Source organism: Lithobates pipiens, unplaced genomic scaffold, assembly GCF_037356315.1.
Source record: "Lithobates pipiens isolate NorthernLeopardFrog02 unplaced genomic scaffold, aLitPip1_a1.2 Scaffold_28, whole genome shotgun sequence".
NCBI classification, from domain to species: domain Eukaryota; kingdom Metazoa; phylum Chordata; class Amphibia; order Anura; family Ranidae; genus Lithobates; species Lithobates pipiens.
Window position 1 is genome coordinate 17,581,016 of NW_027507789.1, and position 15,542 is coordinate 17,596,557.

Below are 15,542 nucleotides of genomic sequence, written 5' to 3' on the forward strand. Positions count from 1 at the left end.
CTCCCAGAGCAGGGTACCATGGTTTAATGTGGGATGGCTCATGTAATATAGTCCACATCCTCCCAGGAAACAGTGCCAGTGTTTAACAAGCAAGGGAACGTGTAATATAGTCCACGTATCCATACGGTGAGTTGCAAGGGTTTAACTTGGGATGGAACATGCAATGTAGGCCACATCCTCCCAAGGTGGGTCACCCAGGTTTAACAAGGCATGGAACATATAATATAGTTCATGTTCTCCAAAAGTGGGGTGCCAGGATTTAACAAGGCATGGGAAATGTTATATAGTCCATGTCCTCCTATGGCGGGGTGCCAAGGTTTAACATGGGATGGCTAATGTAATATAGTCCATGTCATCCCATAGCGGTGTGCCAGGGTTTAACATGGGATGGTTCATTTAATATAGTCCATGTCCTCCCATGTTGGGGTGCCAGGTTTTAACATCGGAAGAATCATGTAATATAGCCCATGTCCTCCCAGAGCTGGGTGCCAGGGTTTAACTTGGAATGGAACATGCAATTTAGGCCACATCCTTCCAAGGTGAGTCGCCTGGGTTTAACAAGGCATGAAACATATAATATAGTTCATGTCCTCCAATGGTGGGGTGCCAAGGTTTAACAAGGCATGGCATATGTAATATAGTTCATGTCCTCCCACAGTGGGGTGCAGGGTTTAACGTGGGAGGGAAGTGTAATATAGTCCATGTCCTCCCACGGTGGGATGCCAGGCTTCACTGGGATTTTACAGATAGGACAGATTATTTTACAACAAAGTTCCAACAAGAAGTAAAATGGAATGTTAAAAAAAAAAAAAAAAATCTCTTTATAAATTAAAGTACAATAATAGAAAACTACTTGGCTTGGTCACCCCCCTCTAGACCTAAATGTTACATAGATAAGGGCTGTGATGACTTCTCACCTCTAATTTGCCTTTAAGATGTAAAAATGATGACTCTGGAAGGGAAATGAAGCTGTGAAGAAGAAAGACATTGTATTAAACACAGGATGTAAATGATAGAACATGAGGAATCAAGGACAAAGGAATAACATATGGACAGATATCATTATCATAGGTAAAAGTTGGGTATATGATAGTATGGCCTCCTTTCCTAAGCACAGAAAAGTTTCTGTAAAAAAAAAACCTGTCAACCAGTGCAATTATAATCCTCTCATACGCCAAACCGAAAAAATAAAAAAAATAAAAACAATTGTGATTAAAAGCCAAATTAAGCAGATATTGGTGAATTGCAAATAAAGCATCTTAATCCAACCAATAATGATGCATAAATAGATCAGGCAGATTTTCTAGATTAATCCTGCTCAAAGTGGGTTATATTGATAGTAATAGAGGTCCTTACAGGAGGACTCCTCCCCCTTGTCTGTGACAGGCAGACCAGTCATTATTGAGCAAAACAGACTTCTGGTGATTTGCTACACCAAGGATATGCAATTAGCAGACCTCCAGCTGTTGCAGAACTACAAGTCCCATGAGGCATAGCGAGACACTGACAGCCACAAGCATGACACCCAGAGGCAGAGGCATGATGGGACTTGTAGTTTTGCAACAGCTGGAGGTCCGCTAATTGCATATCCCTGTGCTACACTGTCAAGGTCTTCGCCAATCTTATCCTCCCTGCAGAATCCCTATTGGCTCTCATTGTTAAAAAAAATAAAATTAAATTAAATTAAAAAAAAGCAGGCCATAGAAAAGGTAGTTTGTTGTTGGGAATCTAAAAGTTTCCAATTTATGTAACAAGTTGAATCCTTAAATAAAAAGTATTTTATTACTAAGCTGAATTATTATATTCAAGAATGAAACCATTAAATCTCAATTATTAGTAATTTCCTCAAATTAGAAAATTCTTAAAAAAAATAAAAAGTAAAAAAAATAAAAAAATTTGCAGCCTGGCAGGAAGGGGCCCCAGGTCCTCTCATAATCCAGAATGAAGGTTGGTGGTCTGGGTAGCATTGGCAAAAAAAAAGTATTTTTTTTTTCTTTTATAGTCAAATATGAAACCATTAAATCTCAATTATTCGGCCGATTTGAATAAAAAAAAAGAAAAGAAAAAAAAAAAAAGGATGTGTAGCTTGCCAGGAATGGGCCCTGGACCCTGTCATAATCCGGGAGGGAGGTTGGTGGTCTGGGTAGCATGGCGGCTCCTCTGGCACGTTCTTACCTCTAGATGCAGGGCAGTGAAGGATGAGCCCCCTGGTATCTCAACTACTTTTATATACACGCAATTGCTGCCCCAGCACATTTGCTCTCTATATTTGGTGAATCAGACTCTGGCCGCAGCTGTAAAAATGTGTCAAGGATGCGATCTGCCATCCATGGGGGCACGGCGGGATATTATTGGCTGCTTGTGTACACACCGCCATATGGACAAATCGTTAATGCTATGAGATCTGATGGCTGGTTATTACTGTGGGAGACGGAGATGTAACTGGAGCTTCTACAGACTGGAGAGCAGAGAGACGAGGACTCACAATTTACACTCCAACGGAAACCAAAATCATTACCCGGCAGATAGAGAGACACCGACTTAAGTGAGTGATAATTACCACAGGGATAAATAAAAAGACAGAGTGATAGGTAGATAGATAGATAGATAGATAGATAGATAGATAGATAGATAGATAGATAGATAGATAGATAGATAGATAGATAGATAGATATAGAGATAGAAATAGATAGATATATAGATAGATAGATAGATAGATAGATAGATAGATAGATAGATAGATAGATAGATAGAGAAATATATATATATATATTTATGTTGTATTATTATATTATATTATTATACATTATTACATTTATCAGATTTTATTTCTATAGAGCCTACCATTTATGCAGCACCCTACATACTGTCGATGGCGCTATATACATCCTGTATAATAATAATAACAATATCTCCAGATATATAGATATATATATAGATATAGATAGATAGATAGATAGATAGATAGATAGATAGATAGATAGATAGATAGATAGATATAGAGATAGAAATAGATAGATAGATAGATAGATAGATAGATAGATAGATAGATAGATAGATAGATAGATATAGAAATATATATATATATATATATATATATATATATATATTTATGTTGCATTATTATATTATATTATTATACATTATTACATTTATCAGATTTTATTTCTATAGAGCCTACCATTTATGCAGCACCCTACATACTGTCGATGGCGCTATATACATCCTGTATAATAATAATAACAATATCTCCATATATATATATCTATATAGATATAGATATATAGATAGATAGATAGATAGATAGATAGATAGATAGATAGATAGATAGATAGATCTATAAATACGAGACAGACAGATAGATGAAAGAGATATCAATAGATAGACGGATAGATAATAACTAGATAGACAATAGATAGATATATAGATAATTAATAGATAGATAGATAGATAGATAGATAGATAGATAGATAGATAGATAGATAGAGAGATAGATAATAGATGGTTAGACAGACAGATGGATAGATAGATCAATAATAGTTTGTTAGATAGATAGATAGATAATCAATAGATAGATAATAAATAGATAGATAGATGAGAGATCAATAGACTGAAAGTGATAGCTAGAGATCCATAGATGATAGATAGATAGATAGATAGATATAGAGATAGATAGATAGATAGATAGAAGAGAGATCTATAGATATGAGACAGACAGATAGATGAAATAGATATCAATAGATATATAGATAGATAATAGATAGATATATAGATAATGAATAGATAGTTAGATAGAAAGATAGATAGATAATAAATAGATAGATGAGAGAGCAATAGACTCAAAGTGATAGATAGAGATCCATAGATGATAGATCAATAGATAGATAGATAGATAGATAGAAGAGAGATCTATAGATATGAGACAGACAGATGAAAGAGATATCAATAGATAGATAACAGATAAAAGAGAAATTAATAGAAAATAAATAGCTCAATAGATAGAAGATAAGAGAGAGCTTAATAAAAGAGAGAGAGAGATCAATAAATAAAAATAGATAAAAGATAGATAGATAGATAAATAGATAAATAGATATGATAACAGGGAGATCAAAAGATAAGAGTGGGATTTCCATAGATAGATAGATAAGAGAATAATCAATAGATAGATTATTATTATTTATTATTATACAGGATTTATATATCGCCAGCGCTTTGCGCAGCACTTTACAACATGAGGACAGACAGTACACTTACAATACAAATCAATACAGGAGGGATCAGAGGGCCCTGATCCTTAGAGCTTACAATCTAGAAGGGAGGGTCAAGTGGAAACAAATGGTAATAACTGTGGGGGATGAGCTGATGGAGAAAATGAAAGTACAGTTGTTAGGTGGGGGTAGGATAGACTTCTCTGAAGAGAAGGGTTTTTGGGGATCATCTAAAAGCTAATAGAGTAGGAGATAAGCGGACAGATTTGGGTAGGGCATTCCAAAGGATTGGAGAGGCTTTGGAAAAGTCCTGGAGGCGAACCCGGGAGGAGGTGATGAGGGAGTTAGAGAACAGAAGGTCTTAAGACGAAGAGAACGAGTAGGTTGGTATTTAGAGACCAGGCTAGTGATGTAGCTGGGGGCTAAATTGTGGACGGCTTTGTACGTAGTTGTTAGTATTTTTAATTTAATTCTTTGGCCAAGAGGAAGCCAGTGGAGGGATTGACAGAGAGGAGTAGCAGAGACAGAACGATTGGTAGGGTGGATGAGTCTGGCAGCAGCATTCATGATGGATTGAAGCCGTGATAGACTATGTAGAGGTAAGCCAATGAGAAGGGAGTTGCAGTAGTCGAGGCAAGAGATGACCAGTTGGTTAGAAAGGGGCGTATTTTGGAGATGTTGCGGAGGTTGAGGCGGCAGGATTTGGACAGTGATTGGATGTGGAGCTTAAAGGAGAGTTCAGAGTCCAGGATTACACCTAGGACCTTGGCGTGTGGGGGATGGGCTTATAGTTGTACTATCGATTTTGACAGAGAGATCAGGGGAATGGATAAGGGATAGTAAATTAGTGATATGTGAGGAGACAGAGGGAGTGAGCTGAGGGGTAGAGAAATAGATTTGGGTGTCGTCAGCATAGAGGTGGCATTGGAAGTCATGGGAGGCTGACCCAGGGAGGAGGTGTAGATTGAAAATAGGAGAGGTCCAAGACCAGAACCTTGGGGGACCCCAACCAAGAAAGAAAGAGGAGAGGAGGAAGTAGAGTTGTAAGAAACGCTAAAGGTGCGGTTGGATAAGTAGAAAGAGATAAGTAGATAGATAAGAGAGTGATCAATAGATAGACTGACAACAGAAAGAGATATAGATAGATAAGAGAGATCTATAGATAATAGATAGATAGAAGAGAGATCAATAGATAGATAGATAGATAGATAGATATAACAGATAGATAGATAGATAGATAGATAGATAGATAGATAGATAGATAGATAGATAGATAGATAGATAGATAGATAGATAGATAGATAGATAGATAGATAGATAGATAGATAGATAGATAGATAGATAGTGTTAGTAACTCTCTCTGGAAGTTTATTTTAAGGTTCACAACATCATTATTAATAACTCATTTATATCTTTTCAAAGGACCTTTCCACTTATAGAATAGACATCAGTGTGTCTTGATAGTGATGCTGGAGGGCAGAGTCTAATCCCTGCCTCAGAGTCTCATTCCTCCTGCTGCATTCCTTATAATGGACGCAGCAGGTGTGTAGAGCCGGGAACTCTCTCAGGGGGTTTAACCCTCCTTTACCCACCAAACACATTTCAGTTCTAGGTGAAGTCTCAGCGGTTTTGTGTTGTATGAAATGTATATTATATTTACTTTGATCTTATCATTTTGAAGGCCTGATGTCTTCATAACAGGGAGGAAAAATCAAAACTTCAATTTTATTCCCATTTCATATCACAAAGCGCTTCAATTTCCTTTATTATGTGAAGGATTGCACTGATATATGTTTTTCTGCTTACAGTAATAGATTCAACAATTGTGTTGTTTTACAGGGCACTGCCTTCAAAACCATTGGATACATATAGATAGATAGATAGATAGATAGATAGATAGATAGATAGATAGATAGATAGATAGATAGATAGATAGATAGATAAAGATAGATGGATAAAGATAGATGGATAGATAGATAGATAGATAGATAGATAGATAGATAGATAGATAGATAGATAAAGATAGATAGCTAAAGATAGATAGATAGATAGATAGATAGATAGATAGATAGATAGATAGATAGATAGATAGATAGATAGATAGATAGATAGATAGATAAAGATAGATAGATAGATAGATAGATAGATAGATAGATAGATAGATAGATAGATAGATAGATAGATAGATAAAGATAGATAGCTAAAGATAGATAGATAGATAGATAGATAGATAGATAGATAGATAGATAGATAGATAGATAGACAGATAGATAGACAATAATTGTAAGTGGCTCAGTCTCTTCTTTTACATGACATATTACATTGATTTATTTTATTATACTGACTTTAATATATGGAATTATTTGGTTCTGTTGCAGGGTTCCCCCTCCGGATGTATCTCTGGGAATTATCTGTCAGGGTGCGGATATTATTATCATACTATATAGTGTGCAGAACAGAAGAGGAGTCCCCGGACACACCTGGCAGGAGACAGGTACACTTTATTGGAGGAACACCGTTCACTATCCATATCAATACCCCAATCATTCTCAGTGGTGGAATGTCATCTCATAGTATTGTCACCTAACTAGTAGCCAACTAACTAGATTGTAGTTCTTATCTATTACATCTATACCCCCCTTCCCCACAACCATTTAGTCTTGCCAGGTTTTGGGGGCATTGATCCACTATCAGCTCTATAAGTCTTTCAAGGTCCGGGGTGGGGGTGGTTGGAAATCTCTGTTCTGTTCTCTCTACCTACCTATCTTCTCCAAACATAAGAGTTCACACTTCTTGTATATCTACATTGCAATACAGAGAATGCAGCTGATGGGGTGAGACTCCCTTTGCTGCATCAGAAGGATTTGTATTATCATCTTTGTATTTACACTCTTTACATTATAGTCTCTGTTTAATGTAGAGCCCAACAAAGGGCCTGAAAATTTATTCTCAATCTTAATTTTCTCTGTCTCATTAATAGATGTATTGTAATTGGCCGCATAGTCATTATTAGCTGTTCATTTAGTAGAGTGAGTGTCAACCAATCACTGAGCAGAGAACAGGCAGTGCCCTCTCCTTCACCCATGGCAGCTTATTCCTCATATACACCCATATAGGCAGTGTCCTCCCTTTCCCTCATCGGTGGCATCTCATTCCTCATATACCTTCATGTATTATTGTTATATAATAATAATAATTATATATATATATATATATATATATATATATATATTTTATTTTTTTATATATATATATTTTATATTTTATATATATATATATATATATATATGTGTGTGTGTGTTTGATATATGTATATATAGTATATATACTTTATACTTTTTTAAATGCTTTGCTGTGTTTATACAAGATTTTAATATATTTGAAATAAATGCCTGAAATAGAAATTCTCTTTTGGTCTCTTCCATTTATTTGTGTGCTGTGGTGCAGATTCTTATTCATAGTACGTGTGTTCCGGGCATGAATTCACCCCTATGAAATCATTGTATTAGGGCAAATACCATTGGATTTTTGGCATCTTTTTTTGGTGGGATCTGAACAGTGGTACAGTTACTAATAAAAAGATGATCATTGACAATTACCATTTGAGAAGTGTTTTGCTAATTATCTATTTGAAGCTACAGAGGGGTTGACCTGTGTTCTGCATCATACCTTATCATACCTTATGTCAGCTTTATGTCAGTGTAAAATGCATATTCCCTTAGGCATGCGCAGGGGGTGTGCCGGATGTGCCTAATCACTCCGTGCACATTAGTATTATCACTTTGTTTGCCAGCAGGGAGATGAGAAAGGTCCCCACTGACCAGCTCTGCCATAAATGTGCAAATGTTTGTGTGTGTGTATATATATATATATATATATTTTAAGCGCCGCTTTTAGGCTGCTAACCGTGCACTTTAAACCCCCCCCCCCCGTTAGCAACCAAAGAAGGGGTAAAAACCACCCGTGTTGCAGCGCTTTCAAATCGCTTTTAATGTGCTACCCATTCATTTCAATGGGCAGGGCACTTTGGGATCACTGTATACAGCACTCCTACACTTCCCCAAAGATGCTGCTTGCAGGACTTTTCCTAACGTCCCGTAAGCGCACCGCCCCCAGTGTGAAAAGACGCACTGAAATGAATGGGAGGCAGATTTTAATCATTATTTAGAGGCTTTTTCTAGCGCTTAAACCGCCTCAGTGTGTAAGGGGTCTTACATTGCAAAGAATACCTAATCACATGCAAGACAAATTAAAAACCAAAATGCATTTTTTGCGTTTTTTTTTTTTTTTTTGCTTGCACATGATTGGATGATGGAAGTCAGCTGAGTTTCTGCTCATTTACTAAGCTCTGAGTCTGGAGCAACTGCTCTTGCTGAGCGCAACTGCACTTTGCCCAATGCACAGTCATTTTGCCTTTAGTAAATCAACCCCTTTAATTCCACCCATGTCCTTGGGAAAACATAAAGAAAAACGTATAATAATTTTTTTTATTTTTTTTTATTATGATATCTTTTTCTTTACGTTTTACCAAGGACATGGGTGGAATCAAAGGGGTTGCATTACTAAAGGCAAATAAACTGTGCATTGGGCAAAGTGCTATTGCATTCAGAAAGAGCAGTTGCTCCAGAGCTTAGTAAATGAGCAGAAACTCAGCTGACTTCCATCATCCAATCATGTGCAAGCAAAAATTCAATTTTTTTTCCGCCGTTGCTCCACAACACTGGAGTTTTTAAGCCCTTCTTTGTGGTTAAAAGCGCCCCACTAGCGGCCAAAAAGCGCCACTTAAACAACGCTAAAGTGGCGCTAATACGAGTGGTGCTTTAGCGCTGCTGCAGCCCCAGTGTGAGAGGGGTCTAAGGTATATAGCGTTACAAATATTCATCAAGCCTATCCAAGCGTCAAACAATGAATATTGTGCAACAGACCCTTGTCTCAGGTTACAATAAAATGGAGTAACAAATAGTAAAAAAAAGCAAATAGTAAAAAAATAACGTGTCATAAGGCGACTATTTGTTGGCGTGATATAAGAAAAATCAGAAATGTACTCAAAATTAACTAGATAAGAATATTAATTTGGTGTACAGTAAAACCTTGGATTGTGAGCATAATTTGTTCCAGAAACATGCTTGTAATCCAAGGCACTTGTATATCAAAGCAAATTTCCCCATAAGAAATAATGGAAACTCAAATGATTCGTTCCACAACCATTTATTCATAGGTCCTCCAATTTATAGTCCATATAAAAAGATTATAGCAATGAGACCAGGTTGTGTAACCATAAAATGTCCATCCACAAGGGCAAAGTGCTATTGCATTCAGAAAGAGCAGTTGCTCCAGAGCTTAGTAAATGAGCAGAAATGCCCTGTACACACGGTCGGACATTCCGACTACAAAATCCGTTAGATTTTTTCTGACGGATTTTGGCCAAAACTTGTGTTGCATACACACGGTCGCACAAAGTTGTCGGAAAATCCGATCGTTCAGAACGAGGTGATGTAAATCACGTACAGCAGGACTATAAAGAGGCCAGTAGCCAATAGCTTCACGTAATTTATTCTGAGCATGCGTGGCACTTTATCCATCAGAATTCTCTACACACCATCGGAAAAAGTCCAATCAGATTTTGTTGTCGGAAAATTTTAGATCCAGGAAAAAGTCCGATAGAGCCCACACATGATCGTAATTTCCGACCGTATGTATGGGGCATAAGAAGTAAAAATCCAGCAGGAGCTACAGAGTATAAAAGAGAAGAGAGGCGCCTCTAAGTGTAGCAATATGTTGCTAAATGTTGTACCTTCATTAATTGTAACCATATTGCTATACTTAGAGGTGCCTCTCTTCTCTTTTTATACTCAGTTGTGACTTGACGCTACTCTTATATTAAGACATCGCTTGTATATCAAGTCAAAATGTATTAAAATATTTTGCATGTCTTGCAAAACACTCTCAAAGCAAGTTACTCTCAAACCAAGGTTTTACTATAGATCAATCATTGTAAGGCAAAAGCAGGGCTGCACTGGGACAGAAATTTGGCCCTGGACTTCATCCAGACCGGCCCACTTACATTTTGAGTGTCCCATCAGCACTCCCTTACATCAGAGTGTCCCATCACCAGCCCCCTTACATCAGAGTGTCCCATCACCAGCCCCCTTACATCAGAGTGTCCCATCACCAGCCCCCTTACATCAGAGTGTCCCATCACCAGCCCCCTTACATCAGAGTGTCCCATCAGCACTCCCTTACATCAGAGTGTCCCATCACCAGCCCCCTTACATCAGAGTGTCCCATCACCAGCCCCCTTACATCAGAGTGTCCCATCACCAGCCCCCTTACATCAGAGTGTCCCATCACCAGCCCCCTTACATCAGAGTGTCCCATCACCAGCCCCCTTACATCAGAGTGTACCATAACCACCCCTTTACATCAGAGTGTCCCATCACCAGCCCCCTTATGTCAGAGTGTCCCATCACCACCCCCTTACATCAGAGTGGCCCACTGAGCCATCGGCCCACCGGGAAACTCCCGGGAGTCCCAATGGCCAGTACATGCCTGGGCAAAAGCACAATCGTAAGGAAAGCTCTAAGCCAACACGCACAATCAACTATTTGAACCATATCACAATAATTGAATTTACATTTGCAATAATCTGTCTAGGACAGTGATGGCGAAACCTTGGCAACCCAGATGTTTTGGAACTACATTTCCCATGATTCTCATGCACTCTGCAGTGTAGATGAGCATCATGGGAAATGTAGTTCCAAAACATCCGAGGTTCACCATCACTGATCTAGGGTGAGCTATGGAGGAGCTAAACCGAAGACATTAAGCGGACACTGCCCATATAGGCAGAATGTTCTTTTGTGCATCAGTTTTAGTAGATCTCCCCTTATGTGTCTGGATCAGACTGGGTAAAGCAAGCTCACAGTGTTGTAGGTCATGAATGATAAAACAAAATCACTTGCATATTCATGCCACCATTGCAGAGCGATCAGCTGTGGAAAATCAGTGGGCTATCTGTCCTCCTATTGTAATGTACTCTATATCAGAGAGGTGCTTAGGGCTCCAACTGATCTGTGCCTGGACTGTGCAGATCATAATGTAACATGGCTAATCCCAGTATGATATATTGCTACAGTGTAGCCCACATTCTGACACTGATGAACTGCTTCATGAACTGTCTTTCTTTACGAGGAAGGACATCTACACGTTATACTGTAACAAGATTGTAGCAAGTCTTATTAATACTGAAAACTGACAGTTACAGTTTCCGATTACATATGACTAATTAAAAAAAAAAAAAAAACAACTGTCATTATAATATTTATGATGTATAACACTCAGTACAATAAACTTTAATGCAAGGATAAGGATCTTTATTTTCAGCCATGAGTCTGTTATTTGTTTAATCTCATTGGCTGGAAATGGCGCTCCGTATTTTAAAAATAAGGATCTTTTTTTCCCATTGTGTTAAATTTTGGCGAATTGAGCTCAAAGATGAATTGAAATCTCTTCCTATTTGTACACATATTCATGCTCATCATTCGGTTTGTGCACTTTGAAGAACGTTGTTGCTATAAAGGTCAATAAGTGAGTGACATGCAAACATCTCTGGTTGGGTCCCAGCTTCTACTTATAGCAAGATATTTGTCACCCCCGGTCTTGTAATGAAATATTCCTTGACCTGCCGGCTGCCACACACGGTCATCCAAGCTGGAGGAGACCATTCTGAGCTGCTGAAATCATCCTTGTATTAAAAGGACGAGACACGGAGGGGCGATGACCAAAATCTCACTTTATTTTCGAGATGGTAAATCGTAAGCTCTTTTCGATCTTCTCTGGTAAGCTGGTGACTAAATATCATAAGCAATAATAATTATAATATCAATATAAATTAATTTCATTGCATTTTTTTAAATATAATGTACTTGACTTGTCATTCCTTCCTGGCCTTGAAGACCAATGATATGTCCACCTCTATGGTTCTCAAATACACATTGCAATCTTCCATCGCCTCTGAGCCCAGAGATGATCATGAAAACTCAGACTTGATTTTCTATTATTACTCTAAATTTATATAGTGCCAACATCTCCTGCAGTGCTCTCACACAGGAACCCCAATCATGGTCTTTCAGCAATGGAGGTAGCCTTTTCTCATGTATGGAAGAAAAACAGCCACACACCACCAGAAGCTTGAATAAAGAAAAATCCTTTATTCACATTTGCCAGAGGTAAACAGGATACACAGAATGCAAGGTAGACGCGTTTCACACGAACTCAACGTGCTTGTTCACTACTAGCCTTTTCTTATGGAGGAGTAATTATGTATGAGCTTCAAACAGGATCATTTTAACACTATCAGTAGGCATACATGTTTTCTTAAAAAAAAATAAGCATAAAAAAATACCAAAAATTATGGATCCCCTTGCAGAAGGTCTAAAGAAGAAGCTTCAACTCTCCTGACTGGTTCTTCTTCACGCCCACCGGATCGTAAATCTAAGAATTTTATGCCGCTCTCTGGAAATCTCCAGAGCTTTGAAGTATTTTTCCACAGCCTCTTTAGATATCCTCCAGGAGTTCCTGATAATTGACCAGCTCTCTGGATACTCTGGACACCTCAAGAGCTTTGAGTTATTCTTCAAAAGATATCCTTCAGAGGTGTCTGATCATTGACCAGCTCTCTGGATACTCTGGAGACCTCAAGAGCTTTGAGTTATTGTTCAAAAGATATCCTTCAGAGGTGTCTGATCATTGACCAGCTCTCTGGATACTCTGGACACCTCAAGAGCTTTGAGTTATTCTTCAAAAGATATCCTTCAGGGGTGTCTGATCATTGACCAGCTCTCTGGATACTCTGGACACCTCAAGAGCTTTGAGTTATTCTTCAAAAGATATCCTTCAGAGGTGTCTGATCGTTGACCAGCTCTCTGGATACTCTGGACACCTTTGAAATTTTGAGGTATTTCGGTAAAGCTTCTTGAGATATCCTCTTAGGCCACGTACACACGATCGGACATTCTGACAACAAAATCCATGTTTTTTTTTTCCCACGGATGTTGGCTAAAACTTGTCTTGAATACACACGGTCACACAATGTTGTCGGAAATTCCGAACATCAAGAATGTGGTGACGTACGACGAGCCAAGAAAATTTAAGTTCAATAGCCAGTGTGACTTTTCTGCTTGATTCCGTGCATGCGTAGAACTTTGTGCGTCGGAATTATGTACACATGGTCGGAATTTCCCACAACGGATTTTGTTGTCGGAAATTTTGAGATCCAGATCTCAAATTTTGTGTGTCGGAAATTCCGATGGAAAATGTCCGATGGAGTCTACACATGGTCAGAATTTCCGACAAAAAGCTCCCATCGAACATTTTCCATCGGAAAGTCCAACCTTGTGTACGCGGCATAAGAGTGTCAGATAATTGACCAGCTCTCTGGATATTCTGGACACCTCAAGAGCTTTGAGCTATTCTTCTAAGCTTCTTTAGATATCCTCCCGAAGTGTCTGATAATCGACCAGCTCTCTGGATACTCTGGACACCTCTAGAGCTTTAAGGTATTTCTCCAAAGTTTCTTAAAGTATAACTAAAGGCAAAACTTTTTTTCATTTTTGATAGAGAGGAGAGGGATTAGAACCCCTATTGAAACTCTAAAACCTCAGGAGTGTTTAGGTATTTATCCAAAGCCTCTTTAGATATCCTCCAAGAGTGTCTTATCATTGACAATTGACCAGCTCTCTGGATACTCTGGACAACTCCAGAGCTTTGAGGCATTTTTCCCAAGCTTCTTAAGATATCTTCCAGGGATGACTGATCATTGACCAGCTATCTGAACACTCTGAGCACTTCTGGAGCCTTGACATATTTCTCCAGTGTCTCTCAAGATATGCTCCTGGTCATCCCCTCCCCATCCTCTTCTACTTTCCTGTGAAATACCCCCATCTTCATGTCCATACCTGGACAGAACATCAAAACAATATTAAACAGCCTCATGTAAAAAAAAGTTTACAGTAAGAGGGGTAAAATAACCCCAGGGGGAGAGCAGATTTTCAATTACCATATGACTTAAGTCGCAATTGTACACGCTATATTTATGTAGAAGACACTTGTCAGTAAGTATTTGAAGATGAATACCACAACCTCTTTCTGTGAACAAAAAACAGCTTCTCGCAGTGTACCCATATCACTTATAGTCATACACATGTGAATCAACCAAAAAAAATAAAAATAATGGCCATGCCTTTTCCATGTGGTGTTATTGCTATGTGGCAGGACGTGGACACAGCATGTCTGCCCATGATCGTATAGAAAGGCAAGCACAGGCACCAAATCAGGGGCGTACATACAGGGGTCACAGTGGTCGCCACTGCGACCCTACCTCCTGCTTAAATAGGAGAGTGGCGGGGGCGGCGGCATGTAAAGGAACTGATTCCTCGGTGCAGCCACTGAACCCTCCTCTGCCTCCTGCAGATATTAAGCAACTACAGGAGGGAAATGGAGGGCATCGGCTCCTCCACATGCCGCTCCTGTGGTCTCCCTATGCCTGTTCTTCTGCCCCTGGGCTTCTGTGTCCTTCCCGGCCCCCCTCCCCCCACACAGCGCTGCCAGGTTTCCCCCTCCCACCTCCAGCCAGCTGCAGCGGGGGATCTGTCAGCATAGAGAGTGGAGAAGAAGCCGGTAAATGTGTCATTTACCGGACCCTTCTTTGTTTTAATGAATAGCGTCAGTGATCCATACTGATCAAATTTTTCCTTTTTTTTTTATTCATTCATAGCTCAGTTTATGAATAAATGGGGAGCTCTGTACAGAGCTATTCCTGTTCATTAATTCTGTGCAGCCGAGGCTGCAGAGAAATCGACTGATGAATTTGTCCTCCATCCCTTTCTGCGTCCCAAAAGTGAAATATTTCACCAAAGTTCTAAAAAAAATGTAAAAATAAAAATAAAAAAATAAAATTGTAAAAAAAAATAATTGGTAATAAATTATAAAAACAAAAACTACAAAAAACTGCTGACACCAGTGGAGAAATTACCAAGGTCGCACTTGTGACTGGGATCTGGCATTCTTCCACCATGGGGGGACCCCAACATGGCACGAAGGTGGCCTACTGCAACTGTACCTCTGGACTTCCTATTCTGGATCACTTTCTTTGGCCCTTTTTCTTTTGGTCCTCTGGATCTCTTCCTCTAATGCCCTGTACGCCAATTTGCCTGCCCGTGCCATTCTGCCGACGTACTTCGGCGTGCACCGGTCGGGAAGTGGTTAATATAGGAGGTCAACAATGCCAAGAGTTGGTGAAAGCAGGGGCCCGTCATCCGGAGATAGTAAGATGTA

At 39.0% G+C, this 15,542-nt stretch overlaps 1 protein-coding gene across 1 annotated transcript in view; it reads right to left on the reverse strand.

The window, feature by feature from the left end:
• Positions 1-15,542, reverse strand: part of LOC143934966 (uncharacterized) — a 131,428-nt gene that overhangs the window by 35,287 nt on the left and 80,599 nt on the right. The gene's annotated exons all lie outside the window — the stretch shown is intronic.